The sequence below is a fragment of the Bos indicus x Bos taurus genome, chromosome 8 (assembly GCF_003369695.1).
Source record: "Bos indicus x Bos taurus breed Angus x Brahman F1 hybrid chromosome 8, Bos_hybrid_MaternalHap_v2.0, whole genome shotgun sequence".
Lineage (NCBI taxonomy): Eukaryota > Metazoa > Chordata > Mammalia > Artiodactyla > Bovidae > Bos > Bos indicus x Bos taurus.
This window is the reverse complement of record NC_040083.1, coordinates 44,975,882-45,003,342: the sequence shown is the minus strand read 5'-3', so window position 1 is coordinate 45,003,342 and position 27,461 is coordinate 44,975,882. Positions and strand designations below refer to the sequence as shown.

At 40.0% G+C, this 27,461-nt stretch overlaps 1 long non-coding RNA gene across 5 annotated transcripts in view; it reads left to right on the top strand.

Annotated features, from left to right (window-relative positions):
- LOC113897097 overlaps nucleotides 1-27,461 on the top strand; it is a 90,434-nt gene that overhangs the window by 9,605 nt on the left and 53,368 nt on the right. For all 5 annotated transcript variants that reach the window (XR_003512258.1, XR_003512255.1, XR_003512254.1 and 2 more), the window contains exons 2-3: nucleotides 2,725-3,185; nucleotides 4,424-4,528. This is a non-coding gene — a long non-coding RNA (uncharacterized LOC113897097). The remainder of the gene's footprint in view (nucleotides 1-2,724; nucleotides 3,186-4,423; nucleotides 4,529-27,461) is intronic.

The following is a 27,461-nucleotide window of genomic DNA, read 5'->3' as shown; positions in this document are numbered from 1 at the left end:
ATCTTGCTTAGCTGGCACTATATACCTGTTGAATAGTGACTCCCCACTTCCACCTTACAGGTCAGGTTTGTCTCTAGCCTCCTTTGTCCCCTACAAAGGATACAAACTTCTTGTTTTGTGTTGTTTAATTTCTAAGTCGTGTCCAATTGTTTTGCGACCCTGTGGACTGCAGCCCACCAGGCTCTTCTGTCCGTGGATTTCCCAAGCAAGAATACTAGAGTGGGTTGCCATTTTCTTCTCCAGAGGGTCTTCCCAACCCAGGGATCAAACCAAATCTCTTGCATTGACAGGCAGATTCTTTTACTGCTGAACCACCAGGGAAGCCCACAAACTTCCAGCATTGCCTTAATTCTGGAACTCGATCTGTGGTGCCATTGGTTGCCTCTTATTTCTTACTGTTTTTATGTAGTTTTCTTTTGTATGAGATGTAACTAATTATTAAGATAACGAGAGGTGGGATCTCTCACGTCTCAGGTCTTTGATCCACAGGTTATGGGGCATATTGGTCTTCCTGTTGGGAAAACAGATTTCAATCTAGGACACATACCCAAATGCTGTTAAGAGCCAGGCAGTCACTGGAAACGAGCAGCAGGCCCCGTGGAGCGCACAGCCCACTTGGACTGCCTTTCTATTTCCTGTTTCGCTGGAGACACAAAGATAAGTGCTATTTCACGTCTTTCAACACTGATGTGAAAGTCCCACAATACAAGCAGGATGATAAGCAGCAACAGTCATGGGCTCTGTGCCTTGGTGATAGTGGGGTGGGCCAGGGAGGGCTGTGGAATGCTGAGAAAATGCTTGCAAGAGGTATGGCTGCAACTCAGAACTACTGAATATTGTCCCATGGAGTGCAGGTCTACTGTGCACAGATATTCCAACAGACGACAGCAGTCTGGGTGATTTGGGTATATGAAATTGACTATCTTTCTTGTGTTTTGAAGTATTGCTGATTTACAATATTGTGTTGTTAGTTTCAGGTGTACAGCAAAGTGATTCAATTATATATGTAGTTTTTCAGATTGTTTTCCATTATAGGTTATTACAAGATATTGAATATGGTTCCCTGTGCTATACAGTAAATCCTTGTTGTTTATGTATAGTAGTGTGTATCTGTTAATCCTATACTCCTAATGTATCCCCACTGCCCTTTCTCCTTTGGTAATCACAGGTTTGTTTTCCATGAAAATTGACTGATCTTTTATTATTGAAAAATAATTAAAAAATACTTTTCAGGCCGGTATAGTGCAAGTCAAACAAAACATCTGTGGGCTCATTTGGGGTCTTAAACCTTGGCTGTACATTAGGATCATGTGGGGAGCCTTTAAAAGTGCTGATACCAAATCACACTCTTGAGTCAATTAAGTCAGCCTCTTGGGAGGCAGGATGAGTCATCAGTATGTTTTAAAATGCCCCAGGTGATTTCAAAGTGCAGTTAAGACAGAGCTACCAGGCCTGATGACCATCGGTATGTGACCTCTGGTTTCTAAGGGCCTGTTTCAGCAGGAGCTGTGGGTTCTCTACTCTACCCGGGCTTTTTCTGATGTTAATTGGCAGGGGTGCCAGGTCACCAGGTGTCAGGTACCCTGGGTGAGGCCTCCAAAGGAAGACATCAAGTGCTCTCCCTGTCTGTTTCTCTTGAGGTCTCCAACTCTGTCATGAAATGTGGGTTTTCATGGTGATGGCAGTTCCTGAGAAACTCACATGTTGTTTCACCTTAAATGGTAGCAAAGGCTTGTTTCATAGCGCACACTATCTGATTTAGCATCTTGTCCTGGATACAAGGGCTTCCCTGGTGGCTCAGACAGTAAAGAATCCACCTGCAACTGAGATCCAGGTTCAATTCCTGGTTTGGGAAGGTCCCCTGGAGAAGGGAATGGCAACCCACTCCACTCAGTATTCTTGCCTGGAGAATTCCATGGACAGAGGAGCCTGTGGGCTACAGCCCATGGAGTCACAAAGAGTCAAATATGACTGAGTGTCTAACACACGCACACACACACACCTAGATAGAATTGCTTTCTTTTTGTTTGCTCTTTTTCTTTTGGCCACACTGTGTAGCATGTGGGATCTTAGTTCCCAGACCAGGGATCCAACTGCCTCCTGAACTGGAAGGCAGCATCTTAACTCCTGGACTACTGGAGAAGTCTCACGGGTGCAATTTCTTATTCAGTCACCTGGCCACACTGTCTCTATGTTATATGTTAATGACTAGACATCATGTACCTTCCGTCACCTTGCAACTATGTGACAATGCCCTTTGGGTAGGTATACACACAAAATCATCTTCAAGGTCTTAAGACTGACTACAGCAGGTCTCCCCAGGTACCATGGCCTGATGGTGGTGTTAACCACGGTGGGCAAATAGCAGTGTCTGATATTCCTTCCCCATTCTCGGGTGGTGGTAGTTCTCACAGTCACATCCTTGACTCTGTTGTCTCATCTCTCTTGGATCACACACTTTGGCTTGCACTCTCATACCTCTTAAATCTGTGCCAGCAATTCTTAGTCTTTGCTGAGTTCCAAGCCCTTATTTTCAACAGTCTATTAGACGGTTTCACCTGAATGTCTTATAGGAACCGTGGACTCAAGGTGATCGATCCTGAATTTATTATTATTTTCAATAAATGTGTTACTCTTTCTCTCTCCATTTGCTTTTTCCGAGATCAGACGAGATCGGGCGCGTTCAGGGTGGTATGGCCGTAGACCATTTGCTTTTTTCTAAAGGAATTTACTGAAAGGACACACAAGAGAAGACCTGATAAACCAGAACTAAGGAGAGGAGCCCAGGACACGTGTGGATTCAGAGCCTCAGATACACATGGACAGCCTTTCAAGAAGCTGCCTTTGGATGACTCATTCACAGCCACCTCCAGTACACATGTGTTTCTGCTCAGATTCAGATTCCTGAGCAAGATGAACTGATTGGTGTTTCTTTGGTCATGTGACACCCCTGACTTTAACCCCTGTGGTTGAAAACCCACCAGAATCAGACAAAACAGGCTGGGTGCTGTTACTAGAAGGGGAAGAACTTCCAAGGAGCAGAAAAAGGATTTTATAAAAATCGTCCTCATCTTATTGATTTAAACATTATGCAGGTAGCAAGTAAGCAAATGCATTTGTGAAAAACCAAATAATGAAGAGTATAGAATAATACCTTACTTCTTACCTTACTCTCACCCCCAGAGGTAAGTACTATCAATTTATGGTGTCTCTTTATAGATTTTTTTGGTACATTTAGTGATTGTAAATTTGTCTGTAAACTTACATGTAAACTTACACAATAATATAACTATTTTAAAATGAATATGATGTACTGCTGCTGCTAAGTCACTTCAGTCGTGTCCGACTCTGTGTGACCCGGTAGACGGAAGCCCACCAGGCTCCCCTGTCCCTGGGATTCTCCAGGCAAGAGTACTGGAGTGGGTTGCCATTTCCTGCTCCAATGTATGAAAGTGAAAAGTCAAAGTGAAGTCGCTCAGTCGTGCCTGACCCTCAGCAACCCCATGGACTGCAGCCTTCCAGGCTCCTCCATCCATGGGATTCTCCAGGCAAGAGTTCTGGAGTGGGGTGCCATTGCCTTCTCTGATATGATGTACTGCCTTCACTTAATTTACAGACCTTTACCATTTTAAAACTTACAGCTCTAATATCTATTTTAACAAGTAATTCATGGTTAACGTTAATTTAAACAGTTCAGAAGTTAATAAAATGAAAAGTAAAAATTTCCTTTCTTCGAATCCACATTTTCATAAATTCCTAGTGCTATTCCCCAGAAGTTACCACTGGCAAGTTTCTTTTATATCAGAAGAAATACTGTAAGGTAAACAAGTAAGCAGGGCCTCCTAGGACTGCTCCCTTGCTATAGACCAACGTTATAATGTCAATTATCAGCCCATTTCCATAAATAGAGCAAAATCAATAGTATCAATGGATGGATGATTGCCAACATTTTTGTTACAAAATGTAGTATTTGTTAAGTTACTGTCAGTAAACTTTCTCCCTCTTCTAACTTCCTGACTCCCCAAATACATCTTTTTTGTGTAACAGGGCCCATGCCAATTTTTAAATCAACATTTTATAGATATCCTTGCTGCTTATAAATCTGACATAGAAACCGGTGTTCAAAGATCTTCATTCTGCTGCTGCTGCTGCTAAGTCGCTTCAGTCGTGCCCGACTCTGTGCGACCCCATAGACGGCAGCCCACCAGGCTCCCTTGTCCCCGGGATTCTCCAGGCAAGAATACTGGAGTGGGTTGCTAGAAATAAACTAGAACTTGTTTGTCAAAATCCAATTAGATAAGTATCTCTCTTTGGACCAGAACATGCAGTATTACATGAACATATCTTAGGGAGAAAGACATTTGCAAGTTTTTTTCTGTTTGAATTCTGGGGTAATTTTTTGTTCTCATAAAATATTTTACAGATAGAGGGGACGTTAGGTTTGATTGCTACAACCTTCTTATACCGTCGACCATTTGGAAACAGCTACATCAGCTGTAAAGAGGAGCGTCAGCTGGTGTGATGGCTGGTAAGCAATTTTGGGAGCGAACGCTTGTGTTGATTGTCGTCAGCTGGGCACACGAGGCAGGGCAGTTCTTACCTCTTCACTGAGCTCCACGCAGGACATTCTGGACACACTGTGGCCTGCTTCTCGGATCTTTTTCAATCTAACGAAAGGAATTCTGAGAATGCAGAGGGATCCCCATTCCCCTAGGCATGCTAAGAACTCCTTTGCTTCCTGAGATCATGAGAAGCGGAAGGAAAGTGGAGAGAAGTAAAAAGTGTAATTATCCTTTTAAAAACTTTAATTAATCTGTGGCTGCGCTGGGTCTCCATTGCTGTGCACAGACTGTCTCTAGCTGTGGCGCGCAGGCGTCTCACTGCAGTGGCTTCTTTTGTTGAGGAGCACATGGGCTTCAGCAGTCTTTCATTGTGGTATGTAGGCTCTAGAGCACAGGCTCAGTAGTTGTGGCACACAGGCTGGGTTGCCTCTTGGAGTATAGGATCTTAGTTCCCTGACCAGGGATCAAACCCTCATTCCCTGCAGGTGGATTCTTAACCACTGCACCAACAGGGAAGTCCAAGAGTATAATTATTCTGTGCTGGCTCTGGGACAGCTAAATACCCTTGCTATGTTGTTCTTGAGGGAATTTGGGTTTCCCTTTTGTGGAAGTTGGACTCCTCTTGTTATCAACACTAGGTCTTTCGTCCTTCACCTCCCTTCCAATCAGACCCTCTCTGTATATGTGGTAAATCCCCATTCATTGGCCCACAATTAAAACATAAGCATTGCACACAGTATACACTTGCTTAACCATTTGCTGAATTAACTAAGAAGAATTCACAGTTAATGGTAGAAACCCTCTACTTGGAGTCAAGCAATTGGGAATTCCTCTTTATTTTGTTTGGTTCCAGCCTGCAGGGCTGGGTGAAAGGGTGTTGTGTTTACTTGTAGTAGCTCAAAGTGATGTAGCCAAGGTGTAAAATCAGAACCGCAGGTACACAGAACTGACCATCAAACTTAAGGGCAGGATGAAGAGAAATCGGGAGGGTAAATGCATATGTCTCTAGCTAGGCATTTGTGATGGGGGATACAGTCTGTTGTAAGGAATTGAGAGGGGCGGACAGTCAGGACTCTCTTTTGGTGGGTGTTCTGACATGGTGGCCTGAGGGAGTCCTGAAGGGCCCATCACTTACACACTGACTTCTCATAAATTTCTATGGTATGTTTTTTAATAATTCATAGAATATATAGAAAATAAGAATACTGAAGCCCTGAACAATACTATCAACCAGCCAGACCGAATTGACATTTGTAGAACATTCTACCCAACAACAGCAGAATAAACATTCTCAAGTGCACATGGAACATCCACCAAGATGGACCATATTCTGGGCCATGAAACGAGTCCCAGTAAATTTGAAAGAATTCATGTTATACAAAGTATATTCTCTGATCACAGTGGAATTAAATTAGAATTCAACTACAGGAAAATTCTGAAAGTCCTCAAACATTTGCAAACTAAATAATACATTTTAAAGTATGGATCAAAGAAGAAATCAAAAGGGAACAGAAAATATTTTGAAATGAATTAAAATGAAATCACTCCATATCAAAATTTATGGGATGCTATTAAAGCAATATCTAGAAAAAAATTTATAGTACTAAGAGTCTATATTAGAAAAAATTTCAAATCAAGGACCTTAGTTTCTACCTTAAGAAACCAAAAGAAGAGCACATTAAACCTAAAGCAAGCAGAAAAAACAAATTAATACGTGTTTTAAAATTTTTTATTTTTTATTGAGATGTAATTAACATGTAGCATTTTTGTTTTAGGTATCCAACATAGTTTGATATATATTAATATTGTGAAATAATTACCACTATATGTTGATTTGATACCTATCACTCACAGAGTTACCATTTTTTCCCTTTTGATAGAAGTTTTAAATCTTATTTCTTTGCAACTTTCAAATGTACTGTATAGTATTGTAAACTGCAGTCACCATGCTGCACATTACATCCTCAGATAGTGTGATAGTTTTTATCTTATAACAGGAAGTTTATACCTTTTGACACCCTCTACCCATTTCACCAATAGCCTGCCCTCACCCCTCTTTTCCCCATCCTCTAGCAACCACCAATGTTCCTTATCTATGATTTGTTAAAATACCACATAAGGTGAGCTCATACAGTTATTTGTGTTTCTGTGTCTGACTTATTTCACTTAGCATAATGCTCTCAGATTTCATCCATGTTGTTGCAAATGGCAGGGTTTCCTTTTTCATGGCTGAATAATGTTCTGTGTGTGTGTGTACCACATTTCCTGTACCCATTTATCCATCAGTGGATACGTAGGTTGTTTCCATATCTTACAATGATGATGCAATGAATACAACAGTACAGATATCTTGTCAAAATAGTGATTTTGTTTCCTTTGGATAAAAACCCAGAAATGAAATGGCTGCATCATATAGTAGTTTTATTTTTAATTTTTGAAAAATCTTCATTCTGTTTTCCCTAGTACCTATAGCAATTTATATTCACACCACCAGTGTAAAAGCATTCCTTTTTCTTTCTTTTTATCCATATTCTCTCATGATCAGAATAATTTTGTTATTCCTATCACAAGTTTATTTAAAATTTATGTACTTCAAAATTTTTTTTCTAATTCTATAAAGTATATTTTGTTAAGGTGTAAAATAATGATACTGATCAAAATACTTTTATGAAATCCTGAGTCTATTCTAGATCATTGTATCATTTTTTTAATTGGATAAATTTAACATGTAACATTATATAAATTTAATCATGTTACTTTGATGCATTTACATATTGTAATATGGTTTCATTGTAATAATACTTACCAGATTGTCAACTTATAGCGCAATATTATTATGTTTCAGTTCAGTTCAGTCCCTCAGTGGTGTCTGACTCTTTGCGACCCCATGAATCACAGCACGCCAGGCCTCCCTGTCCATCACCAACTCCTGGAGTTCACCAAGACTCACGTCCATCGAGTCAGTGATGCCATCCAGCCATCCCATCCTCTGTCATCCCCTTCTCCTCCTGCCCCCAATCCCTTCCAGCATCAGAGTCTTTTCCAATGAGTCAACTCTTCGCATGAGGTGGCCAAAATACTGGAGTTTCAGCTTTAGCATCATTCCTTCCAAAGAAATCCCAGGGCTGATCTCCTTCAGAGTGGACTGGTTGGATCTCCTTGCAGTCCAAGGGACTCTCAAGGGTCTTCTCCAACACCACAGTTCAAAAGCATCAATTCTTTGGTGCTCAGCCTTCTTCACAGTCCAACTCTCACATCCATACATGAGCACAGGAAAAACCATAGCCTTGACTAGATGAACCTTTGTTGGCAAAGTAATGTCTCTGCTTTTGAATATGCTGTCTAGGTTGGTCATAACTTTCCTTCCAATGAGTAAGCGTCTTTTAATTTCATGGCTGCAGTCACCATCTGTAGTGATTTTGGAGCCCCCCAAAATAAAGTCTGACACTGTTTCCACTGTTTCCCCATCTATTTCCCATGAAGTGATGGGACCAGATGCCATGATCTTCGTTTTCTGAATGTTGAGCTTTAAGCCAACTTTTCACTCTCCACTTTCACTTTCATCAAGAGGCTTTTGAGTTCCTCTTCACTTTCTGCCATAAGGGTGGTGTCATCTGCATATCTGAGGTTATTGATATTTCTCCCGGCAATCTTGATTCCAGCTTGTGTGTCTTCCAGTCCAGCGTTTCTCATGATGTACTCTGCATATAAGTTAAATAAGCAGGGTGACAATATACAGCCTTGACGTACTCCTTATCCAATTTGGAACCAGTCTGTTGTGTACTGTAATTTAAATCTCTATGACTACATTAGTACTCATTACAAGTTTGTACCCTTAAACATCCTAAATTCTATCCCACTACCCTCTGATCCCCTGGTAGCTACTGTTTTACTCTCTTTTTTTTTAAATATTTGTTTTTTTTTTTCACATTCCACATGTATGTGATATTATATAATATGTACTTGTCTTTCTCTGTCTGGCTTATCTCACTTAACAAAATGTCGTCAAGGTCCATCTATGTAGTCACAAAAAGCAGGATATCCTTCTCTTTTTCATGGCTAAATAATACTACATTGTATATACATCTCATCTTTTTTAATCCATTCATCCACTGATGGGTATTTGTATTGTTTCCATATGTTTCACAATGAGATATTGTAAATAAGGCTGCAATACGCCAGGATGTGGACACATCTCTTGAAATTGCTTTGGGTTTTCATTTCCCTTGGGTATATTCCCAGAAGTGGAATTGCTGGATTGTGTGGTTGCTGCTGCTGCTGCTGCTAAGTCGCTTCAGTCGTGTCCGACTCTGTGCGACTCCAGAGACGGCAGCCCACCAGGCTCCCCTATCCCTGGGATTCTCCAGGCAAGAACACTGGAGTGGGTTGCCATTTCCTTCTCCAATGCATGAAAGTGAAAAGTGAAAGTGAAGTCACTCGGTCGTGTCTGACTCGTAGCGACCCCATGGACTGCAGATCACCAGGCTCCTCCATCCATGGGATTTGCCAGGCAAGAGTACTGGAGTAGAGTGCCATTGCCTTCTCCGTTGTGTGGTTGATCAGTTTTTAATTTCTTGAGGAACTTCCATCTTGTTTTCCTTAGTGTTGGGACCAATTTACATTCCCATCAACAGTGTATAAGAGTTTCCTTTTCACCACATCTTCCCCAGCAATCGTGGTCACTTGTCTTCTTCATGTTAACCATTCTACCAAGCGTGAGGTGATATCTTATAGTTGTTTTGAATTACATTTCTTGATGCTAATTGTTGTTGAACACCTCATGGCGTTCATGGCCATTTTGGCCTGATGGTCATTTTGATGGCCTCTTTGGAAAAATGACGATTTAGTTCTTCTGCCCAATTTTTAAATAAAATAGTTTTATTATTTGTTATTAAGTTGTGTTCTTTATATATTTTGGATATTAACCCTTACCCAATATATGATTTGCAAAAATTTTCTCGTATTCAGAAGACTGCCTGTTCATTTTGTTAACAGTGTCTTTGGTATGCAAAGTTTTGCTTTTGATGTGGTCCCATTTGTTAATTTTTGCTTTTGATGTTTGTGCTTTTGGTGTCATGTTAAAAAAATCCTCATCAAGAACAGCATTGATGAGCTTCTTCCCTATATTTTCTTCCTGGAGTTATATGGGATTTGGTCTTATGTTTATATTTTTGATCCATTTTGAGTTACTTTTTGTGAGTTGTATTAGGGGTTCAATTTCATTGTTCTGCATATGTTTCTGCAGTTTTTCTAGCACCGTTTGTTCAAGACCCTATCCTTTCCCCACTGGGAATTCTTGGCTCCCTTGTTGAACATTATGTGACCATACAGGCCAGGATTAAATTCTGAGCTCTTTATTCTGTTCCATGGGTCTATCTGGCTACTTTAGTGTCAGTGCATCTTATACTGTTTTATTGTTATGAATTATTATTATGACTTTGTAGTGTGGTTTGTGGTTTTATCTTTTTGTTTTTTTCCTCAGCATTGCTCTGGTTTTTCAAGGTCTTTGTGGTTCCACACAATTTAGGATTGTCTCTTCTATGTCTGTGAAGAATGCCTTTGTTATTTTGATGGGGTTTGTGTTGAAGCTGTTGGAGAAGGCAATGGCACCCCACTCCAGCACTCTTGCCTGGAAAATCCCATGGATGGAGGAGCCTGGTGGGCTGCAGTCCATGGGGTCGCTAAGAGTCGGACACACTGAGCAACTTCACTTTGACTTTTCACTTTCATGCATTGGAGAAGGAAATGGCAACCCACTCAGTGTTCTTGCCTGGAGAATCCCAGGGACGGCAGAGCCTGGTGGGCTTCCATCTCTGGGATCGCACAGAGTCGGACACGACTGAAGCGACTTAGCAGCAGCAGCAGCAGCAGTGTTGAAGCTGTAGATGGCTTTGGTAGTATGGCTATTTTAACAATATTAATTCTGCTATCTGTGAACAGAAGTTCCATTTTTTATATATCTTCAACAGTATTTGTTATCGTTTGTCTTTTTGAGACTAGCCATTCCAAGATATGAGGTGATACTTCATTGTAGTTTTGATTTTCATTTTCCTGATCACTGATATTTGTGCACATTTTCAAGTTCCTGTTGGCCATTTGTATATTTGGTTCTTCCACCCATTTTTAAAATCAGATTTAAGAAAATTCAATTATAGTGTTCCTTATTTATTTGGGTTATTAATCCCTTAAGATATGTGGTTTGCAAATATCTTCTCACATTCTGTATGTTGCTTTTTCATACTATTAATGGTTTCCTTTGCTGTACACAAGCTTTTCATTTTTATTATTTTAATTGAGATTATGTAAATTTAAGGTATAAAAAATGTTGACTTGGTACAATGGTAATCATATTGCAATACATAAGTTTAACATTAGCTAACACCTTTATTATATCACATAATTATCTTTTCTGTGGTGAGTATACTTAAGATCTAGTCTCTTATCAAGTTTGATATCTATAATATAATATTATCTTAATATCATTGTCTATAATCACTGTATTGTACATTAGATCTCCAGGATTTATTTATATATGAGTTTGTACACCTAAACAACATCTCTCCTTTTCCCTGACACCACCCCATCCCCACCCCTCAGCCTCTGGTAAGCATCATTCTATGCTGTTTTTTCAACTTTGGCTTTAAAATATATATATAGGTTGGTGATGGACAGGGAGGCCTGGCGTGCTGCAATTCATGGGGTCGCAAAGAGTCAGACACGACTGAGCAACTGAACTGAACTGATAATTGTCTGTGCTGGGCTTATTTGCAGCATGCAGCATCTTCGATTTTTAACTGTGGCATGTGGGATCTTTAGTTGAAGCATGCAGGATCTAATTCAACGACCAGGGATTGAGCCCTGGCCCCCTGCATTTGGGGCCAGGGCTCAATCCCTGGTCGTTGAATTAGATTGGGAGTTCAGAGTCAGCGCCTGGACCACCAAGAAGTCCCTAGTTTAGCTTTTTTTAGATTCCACATGCTAGTGATATATCATACAGTATTTGTATTTCTCTGACTTATTCACTTAGCGTGATTATGTGATTTTTTTTTCTTTGATTCTATTATTGTGATGTATCTCATTGATTTTGTGCATGTTGAACCATCTTTGCATCCCGTGAATAAATCTGTCTTGATCATTGTGTATGATCCTTTCAATAAGCTACTGAATTCAGTTTGTTAGTATTTTGTTGAGACTATTTGCATCTATATTCACCATGGATACTGGCCTGTGGTTTTCTGGTAGTGTCCTTTCCTGGCTTTAGTATTAGAATGATGTTTACCTCGTTAACTGGGTTTGGGAGTATTTCCACCTCATTGATTTTGTGGGGAAAGTTTGGAAGTATTAGGATTAATTTTAAATGTTGGTAAAATATGCCAATGAAGTCATCTGGGCTTTTCTTCATCATGAAATTTTTGATTACTGATTCAATCTCCTTGCTAATAGTTGGTCTGTTTTATAGTTGTTAGTTGTTTTTTCCTTCCTGCGTTTTATTTATTTTTGCTTTAATCTCTCTTATTTATTGCCTTCTGTTAACTTTGGGCTTAATTTGTGTTTTTTCTAGTTCCTTAAGGTGTAGTTAGGTTGTTTGGGATCTTGTTTCTTCATGTGGATGTTTATTGGTATACTTTTTTTCTCCTTGAACTGTTCTGGCTACATATGTAAGTTTTGTTTTTCCATGTTTATTTACCTCAAGATACTTATATATTTTCCCTTTAATTACTCCTTTGATTCATTTGTTGTTCAGGAAAAGTTCTTTAATTTCCACGTATTCACAAATCATCCAGTTGTACTCTTGCTCCTGATATCTAGCTTTATATTTTTGTGATCAGAGAAGATACTTTGTATGGTTTCAGTCTTCCTGAATTTGTTAAGACTTCTTTTGTGGCCTAAAATAAGGTCTCTATCTTATAAAATATCCCAGATGAGCTTGACGTGAATGTGTATTTTGCTGTTATCAGAATGTTCTATGTAAGTGTGTTAAGCTCATCAGTCTGTAGTGCTGAAATTCATTATTTCATTATTGATTCTCTGGATGATGTATTCATTGTTGAAAGTAGGGTATTAAGGTCCCCAATTATTACTGTATTGCTGCTTATTTCTACTTTTAGCTCTGTTAGTTTTTGCTTTATCGATTTGGGTGCTCCCAATGGCAGCCCACTCCAGTACTCTTGCCTGGCAAATCCCATGGACAGAGGAGCCTGGTAGGCTGCAGTCCATGGGGTCGCTAGGAGTTGGACATGACTGAGCGACTTCACTTTCACTTTTCACTTTCATGCATTGGAGAAGGAAATGGCAACCCACTCCAGCGTTCTTGCCTGGAGAATCCCAGGGACAGGGGAGCCTGGTGGGAGGCCGTCTATGGGGTCGCACAGAGTTGGACACGACTGAAGCGATGCAGCAGCAGCAGCAGCAGCAGCAGCGTGTTGGATACACACAATTTACGATTGTTAAATCTTCTTGATGAATTGGCACCTTTATCATCATACAGTGACCATCTTTGTCTCTTTCCCATTTTTTAAAGCCTGTTTTGTCTAATAAAAGTATACCTAGCAACCTCTGTTTTCATTTGGGATGGTTACCATTTCTTTGCAATATCTTTTTTTATCCCTTCATTCTCAGTTTATTTATGTCTTTAAGGTTAAAGTGAGTCTGTTGTTGGCAATGTATCATTGGATCTTGTTTTTTGTTTTTGTGTTTATATACATTCAGACATTCTGTGTCTTTTGATCAGAGTTTAAACCATTTACATTTCAAGTAAATATTGATAAAGAACTATTAATACTATTGTCATTTTGTTAATTGTTCACTTGCTATTTTGTAAATCCATTTTTTCTTAGTTTCTTATTCTGCTTTTTTAAAAAATACATTTTGAGGTCTTTTGGTATCAGTCTGCTTTTACTTCTTTATCATGTTCTTTTGTGTAATTATTACGGTTTTTCCCTTGTTATCATGAAACTTGCATGGAATATCTTAAAATTCTCCTATTTTCCTAATATCCTATTTTAAACTGATAAAAACTTTACTTGAATAGAGTTCCTAAACTTTACAGTTTTATTTCTCCCCATCACATTTTCAGTCATTAATATGATATATTTTTTGTATTGTATGCTGCTGTTGCTGCTAAGTTGCTTCAGTCGTGTCCGACTCTCTGCAACCCCATAGACGGCAGCCCACCAGGCTCCCCTGTCCCTGGGATTCTCCAAGAGTGGGTTGCCAGCCCACCAGGCTCCCCTGTCCCTGGGATTCTCCAAGAGTGGGTTGCCATTTCCTTCTCCAATGCATGAAAGTGAAAAGTGAAAGTGAAGTCACTCAGTTGTGCACAACTCTTAGCGACCCCATGGACTGCAGCCTACCAGGCTCCTCCGTCCATGGGATTCTCCAGGCAAGAGTGCTGGAGTACAGTGCCATCGCCTTCTCCTTTGTATTGTATAGTATAGTAATTGCAAATTGTTGTAGCTGTGGTCATCTTTACATTTGTTTTTAACTTTTAAATTAGAGTAGTAAATGAATTATGTACCACCATTACCATATTATAGAATCTAACTTTGACTATATATTTGCTGTACCAGTGAGCCTTAGGCTGCTAGAAAATTTTTATGATGTTAATTTTTCAGTTTAACTTCCACTCAAAAAAGTCCCTTTAGCTTTTCTTGTAAGACAGGTATAATAAGGATAATGTCCCTCAGCTTTTATTTATTTGGGGAAGTCTTTATATCTCCTTCATTTCTGAAGGACAGTTTTACTGGGTATAGATTTTTGTTGACAGTTTTTTCCTTCAATATTTTGAATCTGTCATCCCACTATTTCCTAGTAAGAAAAGCTTTTGTGGAGAAATCTGCCAGTAGTCTTATTGGGATTCCCTTGTATGTAACTTCTCTTTTCAAAATTCTTTCATTGTCTTTGATTTTTAATAATTGAAGCATAGTTGCTTTAAACTTCAGGGTTGGTTTCAGGTGTATAGCATAGCAATTCAATATTTTAGCAGGTTATATTCCATTAAAAGTTATTACAGTTAATGGGAAAATTTTATTACAGATAACTTCCTGTGCTACACAGAAAATCCTTTTTTTCTTATTATTTTATAAATAGCATTTTGTATCTATTTATCTCCCATCTGTAGTTTGTCCCTCCCCACTCTTTGATAACCACAGTTTGTCTTCTCTGTCTGTGAGTCTGTTTTGTATGTACATTCATTTGTGTTATTTTTTAGATACTACATATAAGGAATATCATATAGTATTTGTCTTTTTCTATATAATTTATTTCACTAAGCATACTTTCTAGTTCCCTTCATGTTGCTACAAATGGCAGTACTTCATTCTTTTTTATGGCATATATATATATACACACACACACACACACTTATGGGCTTCCCTGGTAGCTCAGCTGGTGAAGAATCCTCCTGCAATGCAGCAGACCCTGGTTTGATTCATGGGTCAGGAAGATCCACTGGAGAAGGGATAGGCTACCCACTCCAGTATTCTTGGGCTTCCCTGGTGGCTCAGCTGGTAAAGAATCTGCCTGCAATGAGGGAGACCTGGGTTTGATCCCTGGGTTGAGAAGATACCCTGGAGAAGGGAAAGGCTACCCACTCCAGTATTCTGGCCTGGAAAATTCCATGGATTGTATAGTCCATGGGGTCTCAATGTGTCAGACATGACTGAGCAACTTTCACTTTCACATCTTTTTAACCCAATCATATATTGATAAGTCCTTGGGGTGCTTTCATAGCTCGGCTATTATAAATAATGCTTCTGTGAACATTGGGATGTATGCATTATTAGGGGAGGCATGTTTTTGATTTTCTGAAGATACACTCAGGATTGGAGTTGCTGGATCACATAGGAATTCAATTTTTGGTTTTCTGAGAAACCTCCATACTGTTTTCTTTTTAATTTTTTTTTTTTTAATGATTTTATCTTTTTGATTGCACTGGGTTTTTGCTGTTTGCAGGCTTTCTCCAGTTGTGGTGGGTGGGGGCTACTCTTCGTTGTGGGGCGTGGGCTTCTCATTGTTGGGCCTTCTCTTGTTGTGAAGTACAGGCTCTAGGCACCCAGGCTTCAGCTGCAGCATGTGGGCTCAGTAGTCGTGGTACATGGTTTAGATGCTCTGTAGCATGTGGAACCTTTCTGGGCCAGGGATTGAACCTGTGTCCTCTGCCTTGGCATACGGATCTCTATCCCCTATAACAACAGGAAAGTCCCATACTGTTTTCCATAGTGGCTGCACCAATTTACATTCCCAGTGGTAGTGTTCAAGAGTTCCCTTTTCTTCACATCTCTGCCAACATTTGTTATTTTAGACTTTTTGATACAGTCATTCTAATAGGTGTGAGATGACATCTTGTTGTTTTGAATTGCATTTCTCTAATAATTAGTGATGTTAAGCATCTTCTCATATGCTTATTAGCCAACTATATGTCTTCCTTAGAAAAATGTCTATTCATTTCTTCTGTTCATCTTTTGATTGGATTGATTTTTTTGGATACTGAGTTGTATGAGTTATCTATCTATCTTGAATTAAAGCCTTGTTACTTGCATTGTTTGAAAATGCATCCCCCCATTTCTTAGGTTGTCTTTTCATCTTGTCATTTGTCTCCTTTGCTTTGTAAAAGCCTTTAAGTTTAATTCAGTCCTATTTGTTTATTTTTGCTTTTGTTTATTTTGCTGTGGGGAAGAAATCCAAGAAAATATTGCTCCAATTTATGTTGAAGAGTGTTTCATATATGTTCTCTTCCAGGAGTTTTATGGTTTCATGTCTTATATTTTAGTCTTTTAAACCATTTTGAGTTTATTTTTGTATATGGTATGAAGGGATTTTCTAATTTCATTGTTTTACATGAGATTGTCCAGTTTTCCTAGCACTACTTGTTAAAGAGAGTATCTTTTTTTGATTGTATATTCTTGCCTCCATGGTCATAGATTAATTGACTGTAGGTGGAGTTGATTTATTTTTGGTTCTCTATTCTGTTCCATTGACCTATGAGTCTTTTCTGTGCCAGTGCCATGCTGTTTTGATTACTGTAACTTTGTAGTATAGTCTGAAGTTTGGGAGGGTTATACCTCTAGCTTTATTTTTTTTTCTTCCTGCAGGATTGCTTTGGCAGTTTGGGGTCTTTTATGGGTCCATATAAGTTTTAGGATTATTTGTTCTAGGTCAGTGAAAAATGACATGGGTAATTTGATAGGGATTGCATTAAGTCTGTAGGTTGCTTTGGGTAGTATGGCCATTTAAAAATATTACTTCTTCCCATCCAAGGATGTCAAATATATTTCTATTTTTTGAATCATTTGTACTTTTTTAAATTAATGTTTTGTAGTTCTCAGTGTATAAGTATTTCACCTCCTTGGTCAGGAGTTTATTCCTAAGTATTTTATTTTGGGGGTTGCAATTTTGAAAGTGTTGCTTTATTTGCTTTGTTGTTTATTTGTTTAACTTCACTGAACTAATCTTGCTAAGTCTATTTCTCCACAGTGTGTAGCCTCTTATGTTCCTGCTCAGATTTTCTCTTTTTTAAAAAAATGTATATATTTGCTTATTTTTGCATGTGCTTGGTCTTTGTTGCTACACGGGCTTTTCTCTAGTTGCAGTGGGGGCTGCTCTTCACTGCAGTATGTGGGCTTCTCATTGCAGTGGCTTCTTGTGTTGTGAAGCATGTGCTCTGGGGTGTGCAGGCTTCAGTAGTTGTGGTGCACGGGTTCAATAGTTGCAGTTCCTGGGCTCTATAGCACAGGCTCAATAGTTGTACATGGGCTTAGTTGCTCTGCAGCATGTGGAATCTTCTGGACTAGGGATCAAACGTGTGTGTCCTGCATTGGCAGGCAAATTCTTTACTGCTGAGCCACCAGCGAAGCTTTGAAAGGTATTGTTTTTTATATGCCCTTTCTAATATTTCATTGTTAGTGTAAAGAAATGCAACAAATTTCTATATATTAATCTTGTTTCTTGATACTTTGCTGAATTCATGTATCAGTTCTAGTATTTTTTGTGTGGAGTGTTTATGGTTTTCTGTGTATGGAATCACATCATCTGCATATAATGACATTTTTACATCTTCCCTTCCAGTATGGATACCTTTTATTTCCTTTCTTTATCTGATTGCTGTGGCTAGGACTTTCAAGACTATGTTGAATAGAAAAGGTGAAAGTCTTGTTCCAGATTTAGAGGGAAGGCTTTCAGCCTCTCACTGTTGAGTATTATATTGGCTGTGGGTTTGTCATACATGGCTTTTTATTATGTTGAGATACATTCCTTTTTTACCCACTTCAGTAAGACTTTTTGTCTTGTGGATATTGAATTTTGTCAAATGTTTTTTCTGCCTCTATTGAGATGATCATGCATTTTTGTCTTTTCTTTTGTTTATGTGGTGATTGATTGATTTTGCATATGTTGAACCATCCTTGTTAACTTCGGATGAATCCCATTTGGTTGTGGTGCATGATCTTTTTTATCTGTTGTTGGATTCAGTTTGCTAATATTTTGTTCAGAATTTTTGTACTTGCATTCATCAAAGATATTGGTCTATAATTTTCTTTTTTGGTTGTATCTTTGTCTGGTTTTGGTATCAGGGTGATAGTGGCTTCATAAAATATCTTTTGGAGTGCTTCCTCCTGTTCAGTTTTTGGGAAGAGTTTGAGAAGGATTGGTATAAGTTCTTTGTGTATTTGATAGAAATCTCCTGTGAAGCTCTCTGGGCCTGGACTTTTATTTGCAGGGAGTTTTAAAATTACAGATTCTATTTCACCTCTAATGATCCATCTATTCAAATTATCTGTTTCTTTTTGATTGAATTTTAGTGGGCTGTCTGTCTCTAGAAGCTTGTCTACTTCTATGTTGTCAAATTTGTTGACAAATAATTGTTCATAGCATTCCCTTATGGTGTTTCGTTTTTGCACAGAATTGGTTGTTGTGTCTCTTTTTTCATTTCTTATTTTGTTTATTTGGGTTCTCGCTCTTTCCTTCTTGGTGAGCCTGGCCAGAGGTTTGTCAGTATTGTTAACCCTTTTAAAGAACTAGCTCTTGGTTTTATTGATTTTTTTCTATATTAAAAAAAAATTCTCTATTTTATTTATTTACTTTCTGATCTTTATTATTTTCCTTCTTCTGCTGACTTTAGGTTTTATTTGTTCTTCCTTTTCTAATTTTTTAAAATTGTACGTTAGGTTGTTTATAAGAGATTTTTTTTTATTTTTTGAAGAAAATCTGTATTGTTATGAACTTTCTCTAATAAGTGCTTTTATTGACTTCCATGGATTTTGTATGGTTGTGTTTTCATTGCTATTTGTCTCAAGGCATTTTTATTTTATTTTTACCAAAGAGCATCCTTTTATTACATTTATGATAATTGTGTGGAGACAGAGATTTCAGGAAGTTTCCAGTTCAAAAACCTCAGGCTCTCATCCAGTATAACAAAGTGTGTGTGTTATTTGCTTAATCATGTCCAACTCTGCAACACCATGGACAGTAGCCTTCCAGGCTTCTGTCTATGGGATTTCCCAGGCAATACTATTGCAGTGGGTTACCATTCCCTTCTCCATCAAGGTATTTTTAAATTTCCTCTGATTTCATTGTTGAGTCATTGGTTTTTTAATAGCATGTTATTTAATCTCCATGTAGTAATTTTATTTTTCCTCATTTCTTTTTCTGTGTCTGATTTCTAGCTTCATGCCAATATGTCAGAAAAGATGCTTGAGATAATTTCTATACTCTTAAATACATTGAGTCTTATTTTATGTCCTAGTATGTAGTCAGTCCTAGAGACCATGTCATGTGTGCTTGAAAAGAATGTGTGTTCTGGGTGTTTTTTTTTTTTTTTTTTATGTAATGTCCTGAAAATACCAATTAAGTTTAACTGTTTTATTGTATCATTTAGGATCTCTTTTGCCTTGCATAGGAAAAAAGGCTGTAATGGTGAGTCCCACTGCTCCCCTTGCACACTGTTCACCCAATTGTGCCTGACCTCTAAGGAGGCCCAGGCTTCCTCTGCATACACTCTCAGGTGTGGTCACACCAGACTCCAGCTACTTCAGGCTCTTTCTGTGCATCCTGCTCCAGTCCTCTCCCTGGGTCTGATTTTCAAAGCCTGATCTCCTACACCCAGCCCCTGCCCTTCAGTTCAGTTCAGTTCAGTTCAGTTGCTCAGTCGGCTGAATTGAGCTGACTGTGTCCGGCTGACTGTGTCTGACTCTTTGCGACCCCATGAATCGCAGCATGCCAGGCCTCCCTGTTCGTCCCCAACTCCCGAAGTTCACTCAGACTCACGTCCATCGAGTCAATGATGCCATCCAGCCATCTCATCCTCTGTCGTCCCCTTCTCCTCCTGCCCCCAATCCCTCCCAGCATCAGAGTCTTTTCCAGTGAGTCAACTCGTGGCCTTAAGGGCTGCTTTTATGTGGGAGTATCGTATCCCTGTATAGGGGCTTCCTTTCTGGCTCAGCTGGTAAAGAACCTGCCTGCAATGCCAGAGACCTGGGTTCAATTGTGTGTCCAGTATTTGGTGTGAAGGCTGGATTTGATGTGGACACCAGCCACGTCTTTTCTCAAGGTGTGCTGACCATGGTCACTTTGGTAGGGGGTGTGGTTGGTGTTGGTAGAGTTAAAGCCTATGCAGGATGTGAGGCAGGCCTTCCTTCTCTGCATGGCTGTTGCTGCCCTGTCAGGGATGAGGTCTGCTCCCCAGATGCTAGAGTCTGGGGAGGGGTGTCAGGTTATCCAGATTATGCTCTCTTTGAGTGTGTGTTATTCCTTCTCCCTACACTGGGGCCTTTAGCCCAAAAGAGAGGAGTGCTGAAGTCAGCAGGGCTGGTGTACTTGAAGAGGTCTGATGTGCTGCCTGCATAGGCATTAGATGCAGCCCAAAGCCACACCCTTTCCCCTGTTGTGAGCATCGAAAATCTAGTGCAAGGCTATGGTATAGAGTGAGCAGGCCCAGAACATTTGCTGTACTGGGGCCAGGGTTTGGGGCTTCTGGTTATAGGAATTGAAGTGGTTGTACTGGTGTCAAAGCTCTGGGCTGCTTTTGGGGCACTATTTGAGCAAGTGCCAAGAGAAGCTGCTGCTGCCCACCTGGATCACACCCCAGGCTTCTCAGCTGCTCCTGTGTCCCTAGATTGAGTCTTCTTCCAGGACCTAGAAGCCCTAGATCCAGTGGCAAGCAGTAATGTGGGAGTGTGCACTTGGCTGGGAGTGGAGATTGTGGTGTGTTGGTCACGGGCTTGGACTGTGTTGCCGCCAGAGATCTGGTCTAACTCAGTGGTGCTATTTGACTATTCACCAACAGTGGCCACCACTGCCTCACCTGGAGTACTCCCCAGGCCCCTTGGCCATCTCTGTGTTGCTCAATCAAGTCTTTTTTAAGAACGTGGCTTCCCTAGATCCCATGCCAAGCTGTGGTGTAGAGTGAGAAGGGCCAGGATGTTTGTTCAACTTGGACTGGGGGGCATGAGGAGGTGGCGGCTGCTAGTGCAGAGCTCTCTCAGCCCTGACGGTTGCCAAGCCAGCACCCATGCGTCCTCATGAGTAGAGCATCAGCTTCTCTAGCCCTTCTGTTTGTCCTAGTGGTTCTCCAAGCGGGTGGCTTGTCTCTTTCATGTAGGATTCCAGGGCTAGGAATAGTTTGTGTGTTCACTCCCCAGGGTAAGAGTCCACCCATCTCATCTTTCTTTTCTTCTTAGGTGCCTCCCAGGTGTCCCGACCTAATGCTTTTTTCCCCATTCTATATAGTTATGCAGGAATCTTTCTTGTAGACTTGGTTCTACAGGAGTTCTGCCACTTTCCAATTAGTTTTCCAAGAGAATTGTTCTACATGTAGATGCATTTTTTATATATTTGTTGGGGCGGGGCCGGTGAGCTCCATGTTCCCTTACTCTGCCATCTTGATCCTGCTGCCAGAGAGGTTCTTTATCTTTGTCTTTTGACAACCTGATTACAATGTGTCTTGGTGCATCCCTCTTCTAGTTCAAGTTCAATCTATTTGGGATCCTTTGGACTTCATGGATTTGGATGTTCATTTCTTTCCCCAGGTTTGGGAAGTTACTGCAGTTTGTTACTGCTTTAAAAATACTTTCTTGTCCCATTCTTGTTCTTCTAAGATTCTCATAATATGACTATTATTTTTAAAGTGTTTTCCATTGGTTTTTTTTGTAAAGAATTTTTATTGGAGTATAGCTGCCTTACAATGTTATGTTAGTTTCTGCTGTATAGCAAAGTGAATCAGCCATATGTATACACATATCCCCTCCTTTTTGGATTTCCTTCCCATTTAGGTCACCATGAACATGTCAGCAAATTTGGAAAACTCAGCAGTGGCCACAGGACTGGAAAAGGTCAGTTTTCATTCCAATCCTAAAGAATGGCAATGCCAAAGAATGCTCAAACTACTGCACAATTGCACTCATCTCACATGCTAGTAAAGTAATGCTCAAAATTCTCCAAGCCAGGCTTCAACAGTAAATGAACCGTGAACTTTAGATATTTAAGCTGGATTTAGAAAAGGCCTGCTGCTGCTAAGTCACTTCAGTCGTGTCCACTCTATGCGACCCCATAGACGGCAGCCCACCAGGCTCCCCTGTCCTGGGATCCTCCAGGCAAGAACACTGTAGTGGGTTGCCATTTCCTTCTCCAAATGCATGAAAGTGAAAAGTGAAAGTGAAGTCGCTCAGTCACGTCCGACTGGTAGCGACCCCATGGACTGCAGCCTACCAGGCTCCTCCATCCATGGGATTTTCTAGGCAAGAGTACTGGAGTGGGATGCCATTGCCTTCTCCGAGAAAAGGCCTAGGAACCAGAGATCAAATTGCCAACATCCACTGGATCATCGTAAAAGCAAGAGAGTTCCAGAAAAACATCTACTTCTGCTTTACTGACTATGCCAAAGCCTTTGACTGTGTAGATCACAATAAACCGTGGAAAATTCTGAAAGAGATGGGAATACCAGACCACTTTACCTGCCTCCTGAGAAATCTGTTTGCAGGTCAAGAAGCAACAGTTAGAACTGGACGTGAATCAGACTGGTTCCAAATTGGGAAAGGAGTATGTCAAGGCTGTATATTGTCACCCTGCTTATTTAACTTATATGCAGAGTACATCATGAGAAATGCTGGGCTGGAAGAAGCACAAGCTGGAATCAAGATTGCCAGGAGAAATATCAATAACCTCAGATATGCAGATGACACTACCCTTATGGCAGAAAGCAAAGAACTAAAGAGCCTCTTGATGAAAGTGAAAGAGGAGAGTGAAAAAGTTGGCTTGAAACTCAGCATTCAGAAAACTAAGATCATGGCATCTGGTCTCATCAGTTCATGGCAAATAAATGGGGAAACAGTAGAAACAGTGGCTGACTTTATTTTTTGGGGCTCCAGAATCACTGCAGATGGTGACTGTAGCCATGAAATTAAAAGATGCTTGCTCCTTGGAAGAAAAACTATGGCTAATCTTGACAGCATATTAAAAAGCAGAGACATTACTTTGCCAATAAAGGTCTGTCTAGTCAAAGCTATGGTTTTTCCAGTAGTCATGTATGGATGAGAGAGTCGGATTATAAAGAAAGCTGAGTGCCAAAGAACTGATGCTTTTGAACTGTGGTGTTGGAGAAGACTCTTGCGAGTCCCTTGGACTGCAAGGAGATCCAATCAGTCCATCCTAAAGGAAATCAGTCCTGAATGTTCATTGGAAGGACTGATGTTGAAGCTGAAACTCCAAAACTTTGGCCACCTGATATGAAGAGCTGACTGATTTGAAAAGACCCTAATGCTGGGAAAGATAAGAAGGCAGGAGGAGAAGGGGACAACAGAGGATGAGATGGTTGGATGGCATCACCGACTTAATGGATATGAGTTTAAGTAAGCTTGGTGAGTTGGTGATGGACAGGGAGGCCTGGTGTGCTGCAGTCCATGGGGTCACAAAGAGTTGGACATGACTGAGCAACTGAACTGAACATTCAGTAGAGCTCCTGTGCTATAGTATGTTCTCCTTAGTTATCTATTTTATACATAGGCGTGTATATAAAAAAAGGAAGTTCCACAGTTGTGTCCAATTCTTTGTGATCCCATGGACTGTAGCCTGCCTGGCTTCTCTGTCCATAGAATTCTTCAGGCAAAAGTACTGGAGTGGGTTGCCATTTCCTTCTCCAGGGGATCTTTCCAACCCAGGAATTGAACCCAAGTCTCCTTCGTTGCAGGCAGATTCTTTACCAACTGAGCCACTAGGGAACCCCAGTGTATATGTGTCAGTCCCATTTATCCCAGTTTATCCCATCCCCCTTTTTCTCTTTACTCTTCATTCTTTTTTGTTTTGCCCCTCTGATTGGTAATTTCAAATATCCTTGTCTTCTAGGTTATTAATTCTCACCTACACGTAGTTGAGTGTACTTTTTTTTTTTTTAAGTTTTTTAAAAAAATATTTATTCCTGGCTGTGCTGGGTCTTTGTTGCTGCAAACAGGCTTTCTCCAGTTGTTGCAAGAAACTCTAGTTGCAGTACACGGGCTCCTCATTGCGCTGGCTTCTTTTGGTATAGTGAGCAGGCTTAGGGTGCAGTGGGCTGCAGCGGCTGCAGCCCATGGGCTCGATAGTTGTGGCTCTCGGGCTGTAGAGCACAGGTTTAGTTGCCCCACAGCATGTGGAATCTTCCCAGGGATCAGACCCATGTCCCCTGCCTGGAAGGTGGATTCTTAACCACTGGATCACCAGGGAAGTATGGTTGAGTCTGCTTTTGAAGCTTTCTATTTTTCAACTATTGGATTTCAATTTTTTATGGCTTCTATTTCTTTGTCAACCTTCTTTTGTTCATGCATGTTTTTCCCAATTTTCTTTAGTTGTCTGTGTGTTCCTGCAGTTCACTAAACTTCTTTTAAGGGTATTACTTTTAAGAGTATCCCTAGCACGGGTGGTTAAGATTCTTTGCTTGCCACTGCAGGAGGCACAGGTTCCATCCCTGGCTGGGGAACTAAGATCCCACATGCTGTGTGTGTGGCCAAATATTTTTTCTTAAATTAGTAAAATAAAAAATTTTTATGAAGAGTAGTACTCTGAATTCTTTATCTGACAGTTCACAGATGTCCATTTCTTCAGGGTCAGTTATTGGAGATTTATGAGTTTTTCTTGGTGACATGTTTCCCTAATTTTTCATGATCCTTGTTTCCTTATGTTGGTATCTGTGTATTTGAGTAAGTGGTCTCCTCTTCCAGACTTAACAGGTTCATTTTGGCCCAGCAGTCGGCTGAGTTTCAGTAGCTGGACGTGTCTGCTAGTAACATCCTTCAGTAGGTGGGGAATTACTCTCTGGGGCTCCTCTTGGTTGGGGCTTGTGCCTGAACTCCGAAGTGGTACGAGGTGGCTGAGAGCAGCTGGCTAGGACTGCTGGCTTGGCCCCCTACCCTAGCCAGGCTGTAAGGTGGACTCTGCAGTTTCCTGATTTCTCTGGTCATACTTACTATGTCGCTGGGACCGGGTACTATGCTCAGCCCGTAGATGGGACTGTGAATGAACTTCTGTGCCCTGGCAGGACAGGGCCCAGGGTGTGTGCAGCTCAATGGGACCTAAATTAGGTAAGGCTGTTGTTTTGCCAAGAGTTTTTACTTTTGAGTCAGGTTCAAAGGATTTGTTAACAAGATAAGGAGTAGATTCTCTAGCTTTCTTCTTGTTGATTTCTTGTTTCATACCATTGTGGTCAGAAAATATACTTGGTATGATTTCCATCCTCTTAAATTTGCTGAAACTTTTTTGTGTCTGTCACGTGATCTGTACTGGTGAATATTCTGGGTACACTTGAGAAAGTGTGTTCTGCTCTTGTTAGATGGGATGTTGTATATATGTCTATTAGGTTTATTTGGTCTAACATATGGCTCAAGTCCTCCTCGTTGGTTCTCTTTCTTGGTTCATTTTTGGGTTATTTTTTGGCTGCACTGGGGCTTTCTCTAGTTGCAGCACACGAGCTTCTCAACGTGCTGGCTTCTCTTGTGGAGTGTGGGCTCCAGGGCACAGTGGGCTTCAGTAGTTGTGGTGCATGCCTTAGGTACCCCCCGAAATATGGAATCTTCCTGCACCAGGAATTGAACCCTTATCTTCTGCATTGGCTGGTGGATTCTTAACCCCTGGACCACCCAGCAAGTCCTTGTTGGGTTTTTATATTTTTTGAGTGATCTATTCATTGCTAAAAGCGAGGGTATTGAAGTAGCCTACGATTGCTCTCTTTAGATTGTTAATATTTGCTTAATATATTTGTTTGCTCCCATTTCAGGTATATATATATATTTTAAAAATATATCATTTTGATGAATTGATCCCTTTATCATTGTATAGTGACCTTTTTGTCTTTTTAAACTTTTGAATAAAAGTCTGTTTTGTTTGATATAAATATAGTAATCCTTCTTTTTCTTGGTTTCCACTTGCATGGAATATCTTCATTCATTCCTATATACTTGGAACATATGCTGCTGCTACTGCTGCTGCTGCTGCTAAGTTGATTCAGTCGTGTCCGACTCTGTGCGATCCCATAGAAGGCAGCCCACCAGGCTCCCCCATCTCTGGGATCCTCCAGGCAAGAACACTGGAGTGGGTTGCCATTTCCTTCTCCTTAGAACATATACATGTCCTTAAAACTGAAGTGAGTAGCTCTTGTAGGTGGTACATAGTTGGGTCTTTCTTTTTTTTTTTTTTGATCCACCTAGCCATATGTGTCTTTTGAGGTGAATTCAGTTTCACTTCTATTTAGAATAATTATTAATATGTAAGGATTTAATAGTGGTACTTTATTGATTGCATTCTGGTTGCTTTGTATTTCTTTTTTTTCCTGCTGTTTCTGCCTACGTTTGTAAGTTGCTGATTTTTTATGATGGTATGCTTTGTTCCCCTCCCCACAAATCCTTTCTCCTGTTGTGAATCTACTCTAGATTTTTGTTGTGTGGTTATTATGAGGCTTACATAACAGATCTTCTAGATAAAACAGCCATTTTCTAATGACAGCAATTTGTCTTTGATCACCTACAAAAATGATACACCCTTTTACTCTCTCCCTTTATATTTTTGATGTCATAGTTGCCTCGTTTTACATCATATATTCACTAACCAGGTATAGTATATTTTTGATACTCTTTAACTTATAGTTAAGCTGTTAACATTTTAGTTTAAATGGTTCATCATCCTATTATAGAATTAGAATTTTCTAAATCTGTATATTCACCTTTCCCCATGTATTTTCTTCTTTTTTATTTTAATGTTACTGATTACTGTAGTCATTTCATTTCAGTCTGAAGAACTCCTATACCATTTCCTGCACAGCAGGTCTAGCAGTAACTCTATCAGCTTTTGTTTGTATGAGAAAATCTATTTCTTCTTCATATCTAAGGAATAACTTTGCCAAATAGAGGATTTTTGACTGGTATTTTTTCTTTCAACACTTTGAATATATTATTTCATTCTCTCCTGGCTTGTAAAATTTCTGCTGAGAGATTTGTTGATAACCCAAAGGGGACTTCTTTGTGCATTACTACTTTCCCTACCCCACCCCACCCCTGACTGCCATTAGGGTTCTTTATTGATAGTTTCATTAAGATGTGTCTTGGAGAAAGTCTTTGGCGTTGAGGTAACAGGGTGATTTATTAGCTTTATGAACTTGTGTGTTGCCAGGTTTCCGAGTTCTCAGCCACTGTTTTTTAAGGAAGCTATCTATACACTATTTCCTCTCTTCTTCTGGAACCCCAATTATTCTGATTTTTTTGACAGATTCCCATAGATTATGCAGGCTTTTTTCAATGTGTACTATTCTTTTTTCTGTTTTGTATTATTTCAAACTTATTTATCCTCTGAGTCACTTATTCTGTCTTCCATCTGCTTTACTGCAGATGCTCTCTACTGCATTTTGTATCTCATTCACTAAATTATGCAACTCCACAATTTCTGTTT